The sequence below is a fragment of the Megalops cyprinoides genome, chromosome 6 (assembly GCF_013368585.1).
Source record: "Megalops cyprinoides isolate fMegCyp1 chromosome 6, fMegCyp1.pri, whole genome shotgun sequence".
In the NCBI taxonomy this organism is placed as follows: Eukaryota; Metazoa; Chordata; class Actinopteri; order Elopiformes; family Megalopidae; genus Megalops; species Megalops cyprinoides.
The window spans coordinates 5,020,291-5,032,343 of NC_050588.1; the positions used below are offsets into that span (position 1 = coordinate 5,020,291).

Genomic DNA, 12,053 nt, shown 5'->3' on the forward strand with positions numbered 1-12,053 from the left:
TATTATGAATTACACACACAACTAGTGTTCCATACTTTAGTTACATTATTCTTAAATCTTAGTTGGTCTTCTTTGGGCCTCAGACATTGGACATAATGGAATGCTTTGAATCCACTGGACTTCAGGGGGAGAAATATTTTTTGTAGATGAGTAGATGTGGCACATTATCATTTTCATCATCTTACGAGTAACGAGCAAAGGTTCCTTGTCTTTATAACTGAAGCAATGTTCAGTAACAAATGTGGAAGAACTACAAGGTTACATTTTCACAAAAATCTTTTCACAGATCATCCTGGCAAAAGAAATGATTGATCAGCAGCTGTAAGGATGATTTTTGGGAAGAATTGCAGCTCTTCACAAAAAGGTAACCTGTCACTGACCTCATAGAAAGACAACAGAATGCTGATTTCTGTATTCATTAGTGATTACATTGATTTGAGTCATCATCCATTTTGGTATAATTCTTATAATGCCTGTGTGATGATCATGTGATGACACAATGTCCATGAGTTTGGGAAACTCTTTCAGCAGATGGTGAGTTTTATGAAAGGTCAGTCAAACAGTGAGACCATAACCAGGGAGCTGGCTGATGCAGGAGTGAGCCCCTACCCTCACAGTCTCACAAATTCAAGTACACTGAGGCATGCAGTGTATTCTCTTTGTGCAGCATCTGCAGTAATATTTCATATCTGAGGTGAACAAGCAGATAAGATGATTGAATTGTAATCCATTTTGCGTTGCATGCATCAGATCAGTTCCTGTCTCAGCAATGTCTATGTCTATATGATTTTTTTCTTTCATTTTACCTCCCCAATCCATCTCAAGCTCCTTATTTTGGAACAGATAGGTTCTGTTTTTATGAAGTTGCAGAGAAATCATACTGGCATGCAGATGATCATCAACTGAACAGAACCCCACCCCTGTCCCCTAGGTGTAGTCAAGGTGACTCCAATACAGAGGGACAAGTTTTATGCTTAGCACACTAGTCTGTTCTGTTGTTGAGTGCAGCTGTTGCTCATTTCCACTTTGGTGTTAGCTCAGTGAACCTTGTGATAATGTGCTCTCTGAAACAAGTCCTACAAAAATTCATTAGGAGAGGCCTCAGTTTAGATGAATTAATCTGAAGCATCAATCCGTATAACCAACCTGCGAAAACCAACATTTGAGGGTTCCTTTTACACTGGATGTGTAAAAGAATACATGTGTTCCATTCATTATTATTATTCATCACAAATTTGAATTAATTTGTAATTCAAAATTACTCAGTATTTCGTCCACTGTGTTATGGAGTATATACACTGCATGCCTCAGTGTACTTGAATTTGTGAGACTGTGAGGGTAGGAGCTCACCCCTGCATTAGCCAGCTCCCTGGTTATGGTCTCATTGTTTGACTGATCTTTCATAGAACATATATATTGAGTCATATATTTGACTCATCTTTCATATAACATTCTATAGCTAACCTTCGTAGCGTTTCAAGTATTTCAAGTATCATCAACATTACTATGTTCGATAAATGAAGCAAGTTAAACAATGATTATAAGATAATTAAGACATCTTTTATATGACAATGACCGGAGCTCGTATTTCAACGTAGCCTACCACACTCGTCGCCAACATAAGGAACAGGGACGAGGTGTGACGTGACCAATGAACATGACAACCAACTCGTTGGTAACCAGCTCGTGGCAGGAGAGCACATTACAATACAAACAGATTAGAAAATATCAGTAAAGCACTTGAGAAAGGATACTCAGAGGAATGAGATATTTTGACGAACTTCATATAATTCGTTCAGGTCAAAACTACTCCCGCTACATGCTGACACACTAAAACTTCCCCATACACTGAAAGCAAAAACTTATTGCGTTTAAACTGCATGATAAACATATGAATTGTTTTGTCATATCGATTATTTAATGATTTTCATACCATACATCTATTTCAGCACCAACAGTATCCTTAAGGACACACCGAATCCTTCATAGATACCTACAAGTGAAACTCAAACTCATTACGATCGGTATTAACGTTGACTGCAAGGTAAGGTTATATATACCGCCAACAAAATGCATTCACGTCAAATTCTACATGGCGTGCTACGAGCGAATACATAAATTCGAGTTTGACAGAGGAGTAAAGGAAAATGATCAATGAGAATCTCGGAAAAACGGTGCGCATCCAGTTATGGAAATGAGCGATGTAAGAACCCGGGGGGAAAGGTAATCACTGAGATGAAATACACCTGCCATGCAAAAAAATCTGGTTTGAAGGCAAGTGGTACTGAAAGACTACCCACCTCTCATTGGGTGAATACGTGCCAAGGCACCTGGACTCTGCCTTGTCAGCGTCTTCTGATCAATTACGCAGGGGGTGAATAATCGGACTCCCGCGCACATGTACCGCTGTGTAAAGCAATTGTGCTGGCCAGGGCAGTAAAATTAAAGGTAGGTCCGTGAGAGGATTAAGTAAAAGGATAATTCTGAAGTTTCTGTAGTGCCAGGACTTATTTATTTGGTAGGCAGTTAAAACGGACACGTAATTGAATTGAGACTGGTCATAGTTTAGGTAGGTAGTGTACGACTACATTAGTACAGGTATTTTATAGAGGACAAATTTAGTCATATTGCGATGATACTAGATTTGTTTTATGCCCGGTGATCACGTAACCAAGCGGAGATACACAAGCACTTATTAATGTCTTGCGGGAAATGTATCTTTTTTTTTTGCATATATTTTTATCCTTGATTACGTCTTTCCCGAAGTCACACGTTATCGATTCCAACACAGCCATCTAAATATATTGACAGAAAAGACAACATTTGAAATTTCCCCTTTCTCGTCGAAAAAACATGCATTTGCCGGCGTTTGGATCAGAACCGAGTGCACATGTCAGTTTTGAATGGTATAAGCGGTCAAGCAATAAGGAACCTATAAACTATTTAGCTCTTTCAGGTGCTTCCACGGCGTGCATGGTATTCTGTGGCGCTCTGATAGTTGAAGGGTTACCTGGTAGAAATCATGGTTATTGTCAGATTTATTGCTTGTCGGTTGGTCTCACCTTACCTTCCAGTTCCTCAAAAGAGCAAGATTTGTGCACCCTCCCATGAATTCATTCTTCCCATGTGGAACCTTCAGATTATCTTCATTGGTTTTAAGGGTAACAGCAATGTGATTTTCTCAGACAGCTAAGGGGTGTGTGAGGGAGGCTCATGGGTGTGTGGGTGCTTGGTCTAACATTGGCCTAACCCAGCTTTCAAATGCTAGGTTTTATGCTGAATATTGGTGTTGAGGCCCTTACTTTCAAGGCCTTTTGTTCACCTGTGGTGAGGGTCATACCCAGTCCAGTCTCTGAGGAGTCGCACAAAGGATGTCAGAAATGCTGACTATTTCCTTGTGTGTCACAGATTAAAGTACATAGCTTTGCTCTGTGGAAACATAATCAGCTATAAGCTGTCACAATTGGTTAAGAAAAGTAATGTTATGCTTACGGCAACATTGCACAAGCTTTCTGACTTACCTGTGTCAAATGATGTGTTCTAACAATAGTGTGAAATGTTACGCAGTGTCAGATGATTTAAATGTTTTTGATACTTACAGCACTGTTAGTATAATTTAGTATGAGACATCATAATCATAATTGCATTACATGATTGCTGTTCAGCAGATGCTATTATCCAGAGTGACTCACATAGGTTACAATTTCTTGCACGTTACCTGTTTATACAGCTGGTTATTAGCTGAGGCAGTTCTGGGTTAAGTACCTTGCCAAAGGGTACAAACAGCAGTGCCCCAGTGGGGAATTGAAGCGGCAACCTTTTGGTTACAAGTCCTGCTCCTTAACACTATGTTACATTATCACCCCTGAGGTGTTTATGACAGTGTTACGTTAGCTTTATGGCATATACTTCAGGTAATGTGATACATTATTAATTCTATAAACACTGATGGCATATTATCATGTTTTTCTCATGTAACAATGCATGATGCGTTTTTAATGTATTTGTATGTGACTAATATATGTATATATAGTATATGAATGATACTGTGTTGAATATGACTAATGTATGTATGTCTGATCCCTCCAGTGCAATGGTTCCCAGTGTCCTCCTTGGCGCAGTGCGTGTGCTGTTGCGTCGTGCCTCTCCCTTGAAGCTCGTGGTGCTGGGGGGCAGCCTCTTCCTGGTGGCGCTGATCATGATGCAGGGAGACGTGGGGGGCGAGGGCTCCATCTCAGAGCCCCGTTTTGAGGAGTCAGCTGACGAAGACGGGCGGCCAGCAGGCGTGTTCAAAAACCTGGGCCTCCAGATCGGCGCTCCGCTGCCCCTACCGACAGACATCCAGGGTGCCCCCAGCAGCCGCTGCCCCCCGGGGTACTACAGCGCGGCCGAGCTCAGGCCGCACATGGAGAGGCCCTACCAGGACCCCCGCAGCCCTGGAGCCGACGGCCAGGCCTTCCCGACGGGGCAGCTGTCTGCCGAGGAGCTGAAGGAAAAGACGGAGGGCATGGCCAGGCACTACTTCAACCAGTTCGCCAGCGACCGCATCTCCCTTCACCGCAGCCTGGGCGAGGACACGCGCCACCCCGAGTGAGTCACTGTACCTGCGTCCAGAGTGGAACACCTGGGAGCAAACAGCCTCCCGAGCAGCTGGTAGTCCCTGCAGTAGGGTTATGTCTCCTCTCTGTCTGTTTTGTTTAGTGACCACTAATTAAAAGTTATATGAAGTACGTAATTTATAATGTTATTTTGAAAATTTATGCCACTGCTGATTCTGGATTTCGGTCCATCAAATTGGTTTTACTTTGACGATACGTAATATTTTTCATGATTAAAAAATGAAATATATCGAAGGTATAGTACTATTCAGTAAATATCCAGCTGTATAAATGGATAACATTGTAAAATACTGTAACCTATGTAAGTCGCATTGGATAAAAGCGTCTGCCAAATGAATAAATGTAAATGTAATATTCACATTCAAAGTACTGATGGGTACGGTTTATGTGGTCCAGCTGTGTGGAGCGCAAATTTCGCCGCTGCCCCCCTCTGCCCACCACCAGCGTGATCATTGTCTTCCACAACGAGGCCTGGTCCACTCTCCTGCGCACCGTCTACAGCGTTCTGCACACCGCCCCAGCTATCTTCCTCACAGAGATCCTGCTGGTGGATGATGCAAGCACTGCAGGTACGCAACTCTTTGAAATGCAGCGATTTGTCAATAGAATCTGCACCACAGTTGATGTGCATATGGTAACATGTCCGTTATATATCCAACATCGAGTTGCTAACAGGCAGATGAACAACAGATGAGTGTCTCACAATCATAAGTTAGCCACCTGTCAGCTGGCAGTCGTTTAGTAGTATGTTCATTCCTTAGAAAATTATTTCATTTTTATATCTGCATAATACAGTTTCATGCAACCTATTCAAGACATATGAGTAATTTAAAATTGAAAATCAGTTTGTCTAGGCAAGGCAGCAATATTCTCACAGGGCAAACATGGAGTGTGCCAGGCCGGGTAAAAGTTGCATTGGCTAGTGTATCCCGTGTTTGTCATCCTTGCACACATCTGAGAGCTGGTATGAAGACCATTAGATAATACACATTCTCTCTAACAGTGCACATTCTCTCTAAAAGTTTGTATTCGTGATCCAAAATGAAGTTGTGATCACTGTAACATTTACTAGAAGAGTAAAGATGCTCAGAAAATCAATGTCAGTTGATTCATTGCAGGCATTGTAATTCTGATAATGTTGCTGCTGAAAATCTCATTATTGAAGATACAATGGTAGGCAGTGATAAAATTTAATTAAAATGGATACAGCAAGCCTATCCATTCTTTAAAGATTTTAGTCTTCTGTATGCAGAAGACAAAAATATTGGCAAGACGTACACGTGACATTTCAGGTTTACAGGTGATAAGGTTAAATAAAGTCTCCTTGTACTTGGATAATAATTGGATTGGAATGATAGTAACTGTTTGTAAGAGAAGGCGTCTTGCTCTTGTCTCACATCCAGGAAAAGGGATTAATGTCTTCCACTGTTGCAGAACACTTGAAAGGCCGCCTGGAGAAGTATGTGCGGACGCTGAAGATGGTACGGGTGTTGCGGCAGCCGGAGAGGAAGGGCCTGGTCGCGGCCAGGCTGCTGGGGGCAAGGGAGGCCAGAGGCGAGGTGCTCACCTTCCTGGACTCCCACTGTGAGTTACCCAGCATGCAACACTCCCTGTGCCAGCAGGGACCTCCTCCTTTGATTTGCTTTGATTTTTAAGGATAAAATTCTAATGCAAGGACATATGAAGTGCCGTTCTTTATGATAATTTCCTGATCATCTGTAGCCTCAAGTAGTGTAATGCATGTCCTTTAAGGAATACAAGTGTCAAGCAGAGGTTTCCATTCAGGTATATAAATGTTCAGTCTCTCTCAAACATTATAAAAGGACATGCATTTAAGGATAATAAACATCACTCTCCTTCCGTTTTTTCTGTTAATTTGGATTAGGCCTCATTACGATATGTGTCTAGAGGGACTATGATATTTGGATCACAGCTTCTCTGTTCTCTGCCTTAGTTGTATATTGTAAAATATTCCATTAGTGTGTAGTGGGGGAAACCTCAAGGCTGGTTTGTTGACGTTTCCATACCTCCTCACCACAGGTGAGTGTTTCAATGGCTGGCTGGAGCCCCTGCTGGCTCGGATTGTAGAGGAGCCGACTGCAGTGGTGAGCCCTCATATCGTAACCATTAACTGGAACAGCTTACAGTTCAGTAGGCCTGTGGCATCCCACCACGCCCGCAATCGGGGCAACTTCGACTGGAACCTGTCCTTTGGCTGGGAGTCCATCCCTGAGCATGATCAGAAGAGACGCAAGGACGAGACCTACCCAGTCAAGTAAGCAACACGCACACACACACGACAGCACCCGTGCTCCCACTGAGCACTACAGATGTGTTGGATTATACGCGCATATAATGTCAATATAATGTTGTGTGTTTCTGGAAGTGTCTTCATAACAAGTAAGATACTCTGAGCCTCTTGCAATGGAATGATGTCAATATAAATGGTTTAAATGGTATTAGTTCAGACGCAACATTAATTCAATCCCATCAAACTGTACGCCTGTCACTGTCTGTCTCTTGGCGGAGGTCCGTATAGCTGTGCTGACCTCACTTGTGGATGTGTGTATATGTTTTCCAGGACTCCTACCTTTGCAGGTGGCCTGTTCTCCATCTCCAAGTCCTACTTCCAGCACATCGGGACCTATGATGAGGACATGGAGATCTGGGGAGGGGAGAACGTGGAAATGTCTTTCAGGGGGAGTAATTAGGTTTAACATACAGAGGCCAGGGCTGCTTTCCTGGTTGAATAGCTGTATGGAGCATTTATAGGTTGCTTTTCAACCGCTCCCTCTCCCTCTCCCTTCACAGGGAGGCCCCCTTGGCATGAACACGTTCTGACATTAGGTTTAAAATATTTACGTTGGACACCTTCTATCCTTACTCAGCAGTACGCAATAATGAATGGCATTCTGTTATGGAAGTGTTTGAGAGGAAAAGTACTGTTCTTGTGTTTGGTTGTTGTACCCTGCAATCTTTGTTTAGATGAATATTTCTCTCTTACAATCAATAACTGGAGTCATTTGCCTACCAGTGAACACCAGGGTACTTGGCAAAGAAAGCTCTGATTCCTGTGTCATCAGGCAGGTGTAATGACCTAGGTCTTTATAGTGTTAACTAGCTGGCTATTTTAGCAAACAAGCTAATTAGTTTTTTGCTAGGTAGCTAGATAAATGTCCAGGTAGCAAGACAGTTAGTTAGCTTGCTGTAATAACTTACGTGATTCTGCTTATGTGATTCTGTAGGATGTAGGGGAAGTTTGTGGGTGTAGGGGGCAGTCTGAGATGTAGCCATAAGCCAGTCTTAAAGTTTGCAGTGAAATAACTTTAAATTGATCAGCAATGAATTTTTCTGTGAAGTGCTATAGGTGCCTTGTAACCCAGTACTAATTAATTGTATTCATTCACTGTATTGTAGATGGATTTAATATGCCTACATCCTAGAGCTGTCAAAACCTTAATTCTCAACGAGAATGATAATTCTCACGTGGTAATGGATAGTAGAACATGACTCATCAAGGCATGTCTAGTAAGTAGATAAAGACTATCCCCAAGGACTGGCTCTAGATCAGCTTCTGCTTTCTCGCATAAAAAAAAACTGGTAATAGGTTTAGGGTTTTGTAATCTGATCTTGGATTGGTTGTTGGGGGCAGAGAGTACCTGTGTCAGTTTTCGTAAGCCTCGGTATGACGGAGACGCTGGGGAGTGACACCGGAGCTGTGGTCCCTCTGCCGTGTGCAGGTGTGGCTGTGTGGTGGGAAGCTGGAGATTATCCCATGCTCCGTGGTGGGCCACATCTTCCGCAGCCAGAGCCCCCACACCTTCCCGAAGGGCGTCGGGGTCATCATCCGCAACCAAGTCCGCCTGGCCGAGGTTTGGATGGATGAGTACAAGCAGATCTTCTACCGCGGGAACCAGAAGGCCGCTGCCATCGCCAGAGAGGTGAGAGCGTTTAGCCCGTGGCTCTGAAACAGGTAAGGGATGCCTTTAGCATGATGAAGGGGGTTCTCTCTGGGTAGTCTTCTGACCAAGCAGCTTGTATACTGGTCAGGGGGAACCTGAAGGTCTGTGGCCCCTGTAGGCTGGGATTACGCACACCCAGTTTGGACTACTAATTTGAGGGCATTTTAGATTCAGATCTTCTGCACATATGCGCAACATCACTTTGTGCTCTCTGTTCTCTTTCCGGCTTAACACCCTCAGAAGGAATATGGAGACATATCTGAGCGTCTTAAAATCAGAGAGAGGCTTCACTGTAAAAACTTCTCTTGGTACCTGGAGAACATCTACCCTGAGGCCTTTGTGCCAGACCTTGTCCCTCTCAACTTTGGAGCGGTAAGACCTCTTCCCTCCCACACTGGAGGGGCAGCATAGTGTTGGCTGGAGCTCATGATCTGCTCACTCTGCTTCATTGTGTTATGTGCATATCAGTCAGTAATTGTCCACTTTGTGACTGTGTCCGTGCAGATCCAGAACTTTGCCTCAAAGACCTGTCTGGACATGGGGCCAGATAACACTGGAGGGAAGCCGCTGATAATGTACGTGTGCCACAACATGGGTGGGAACCAGGTATGCCTGTGATTAAGATGGTGGCAATTACAAAAATATGATTTCCTCACTAATGCACCTTTTGCTATTCTATAGTTTTGTTTTGAACAAGTCATGACACCTGGATTTTCTTAATGACCTTTTTATGTTATGTCATGTTTTAATGAATTTAATGTTAACATTTGACATTTTTTGTTTAATGTGGTAGTGTTAACGGATACATATATAATGTGTGTGTGTGTGTGTGTGTGTGTATAAATATATATACATATAATGTGAATAAAATATAAATTGTATTTGTATTCACAGAAAAAACCTATTAAAAACACAATGCATTGCCCTGAGGGAGGTTGCTGGCACAGCGGTCCCTTGTTAGCGCTGTTTTTCCCTCCTGCAGTACTTTGAGCACACGTCACACAGAGAGGTGCGGCACAGCATGAGGAAGCAGCAGCTGTGTCTGCACAGCGCTCAGGGCTCGGAGCCAGTCAAGGCCCAGCCCTGCCAGCTGAAGGGCCGAGGCACCAGCGTCGACCCTGCACAGGAGTGGGAGCTCACCCCGGTACATCACCCTCCATCACGAGGCAGCCGGAGTCGGACTCAAACCCGGAGAGTTGTTTAGTTTGTCTTTCAGGTTTTGCTCCGGCATCTGCTTTGAATCACTAGCATAGTCATCCACTTGGTTGGGCATTTTTTTTTATTTTTATAATAATTTTTAAAATCTAAACTTTTTTGATAATGCTTTTTGGTTCATGATGACACATGCTCCCTGTACCCAAGTACACTGCAGTGAATTTTTGGAAGCTGCCTTGGTGTAAATGAGTGCTGCATGTATTTCAGCTGGACATCGGATCACTCAGACAAACTGTTGCTCAGTTTTTAGTTCTCTTTTTAACTGAAACTGCATGCATGAAAGAGCCACACTCTACACTTTAATAACAATGAAGACAAAGATTCAGGAATTGTGGCTGCCTCCATCAGCTAAATGGTGAAATTCTGATGATACCTGTTGGTGCTCTAAAATATTACATCACCACAGGTGCTCATATTAATCGGAGCAGAATTGCCAATCATGGGCTCTACTGTCTTTAAGGCTATTCACAAATGTGTTTTAAACATATAGAGGAATTCTGAGATGTATAAAGCACAACAAATACCTACATCATACCTGTTCTCAGATAATATATCAGCGGTGAGCTCTCCAAAAGACCTTTGAGGCTCAGATCCATCTCTGATGTCTGTTAAATTGAACAGCACAGTTCATTGATGTGGATTTCAAATTGCAAATTGGAGTTTTTAAGCCCAGAGGCTCAGCCAATCATGCACAGCTGAAGCAGTTTGAATTGCATAATAAAGGCAGAGTAATAAGAATGCTCATAGCACAAGCCTTCCAGGAACTGTTTCACACTTTTTCTATAATTACAATGAAGCTAAGAAGACATTCTAGTGCTTGTTGGCTGTATGCTGTGTATTGGTTTCACTCTCTATCTTACTAAAAGGGGTCAAACATCAAAGATGTAGGAACCCCAGTTCTGTTTAAGCTTTTATTTGATCGTTTTTAATGTGCTCAGAAGTGTATAAAACTGAGGCCTTTTCTGTTCAGTAGATGTTTTATGCCTAAGAAACTAATCACTGTTTTTCTTCTTTACGAAAAGTTTTTAGCCATATAGTTTTATGCAGTAGGGAAGTAGCATAAAAACACTGTGTATGGGATATGATTAATTTGTCAGGTTGAATACAGCTTAATAATTGTGATTCTGTTTATCTACCGTTACCATTTCCAGGAGCAGTTCCTCCGAAATCCATCATCTGGTATGTGCCTGTCCCTGATTGAGGGCCAGATACTGATGGACAGCTGTAACCCTGCTGACCCCAGGCAGCACTGGGCCTTCAGCGGATCTGACCATGCAGGAGAGGCAGGCAAGAAGGGACTGGCAGGATGAGCTTTTCCATCAGAGTTTCACTTTATGATGCCAGCCCAAAGCACCGGAGAGCACAGATGGCTTTCAGTCTTAAAGAAAGAGTCCTTTCCCAAACTGTACACCAGTCAAATGTTTCATTATATATCATGCAAAGACTATATTGTATTAATTAGGAAAAAGAACTGGAGATATCTTATTGGACAATATGTGAAATACAAATTGGACATTCTTGTTGCTTTATATTCATGGGTGAAAACAGAATGCATAAAGGAACTGATAACTGCTTCCCCACAACTTTTTACGGAGTTATTATGGATTTCATGCTGCTACGTTGTATGTCAGATGTATAAATGTTGCGGAAATTAATGAAAAAATGTTTAAAGTTGTTTGGTACCAAATGGTAATGGGTACCAATGCTATCTTGCTTGGAACCCTGGCAGATCTAAGTGGATGTGGCCTCACTGAAGGCAAAATAATATTGGTGTTCACTACCTGTAGTTTCAGATGCAGACATCAACAAGCAGATGGATTTTTCCTGGAGTGATGGAACCTAGTTCTGGGCAAAACATTTGAATGGAAAATTTTAGGTTTCTGCCTAAAGCATGCCAGTTATATGGAATTTGAAAGATGCACTAAAATTATGACTACAATTTTTAATATGTGAGGACAACATTTAGACTGATTTATTTCTTAGGCATGAAAAAAAAAACTGCTGGGGGTATTGGTGTTTTATATGAAATCAAACACTCCTACAGAGAGAATTCAGAACACTGGGTTTATCATTGGTATTATGCAAAAAGCTGTGTATAGGTTTTATATTCATGATTGATAAATAGGGTGTGAGCTCATTCTGTCCAGAAGTGTTTCTTAACCCTCTGGAGGGCCCCCTGCCCTGCATGTTTTAGATCTCCCCCTGCTCCAACACAGCTGATTCAAATGATCAGTTTGTTATTAAGCAGCTTCAGGAG

General features: G+C 42.5%; 1 pseudogene; it reads left to right on the plus strand.

Annotated features, from left to right (window-relative positions):
* The first annotated feature begins 4,093 nt into the window (after positions 1-4,093).
* Positions 4,094-11,106, plus strand: LOC118778892 (annotated as a pseudogene).
* Positions 11,107-12,053: the final 947 nt, after the last annotated feature.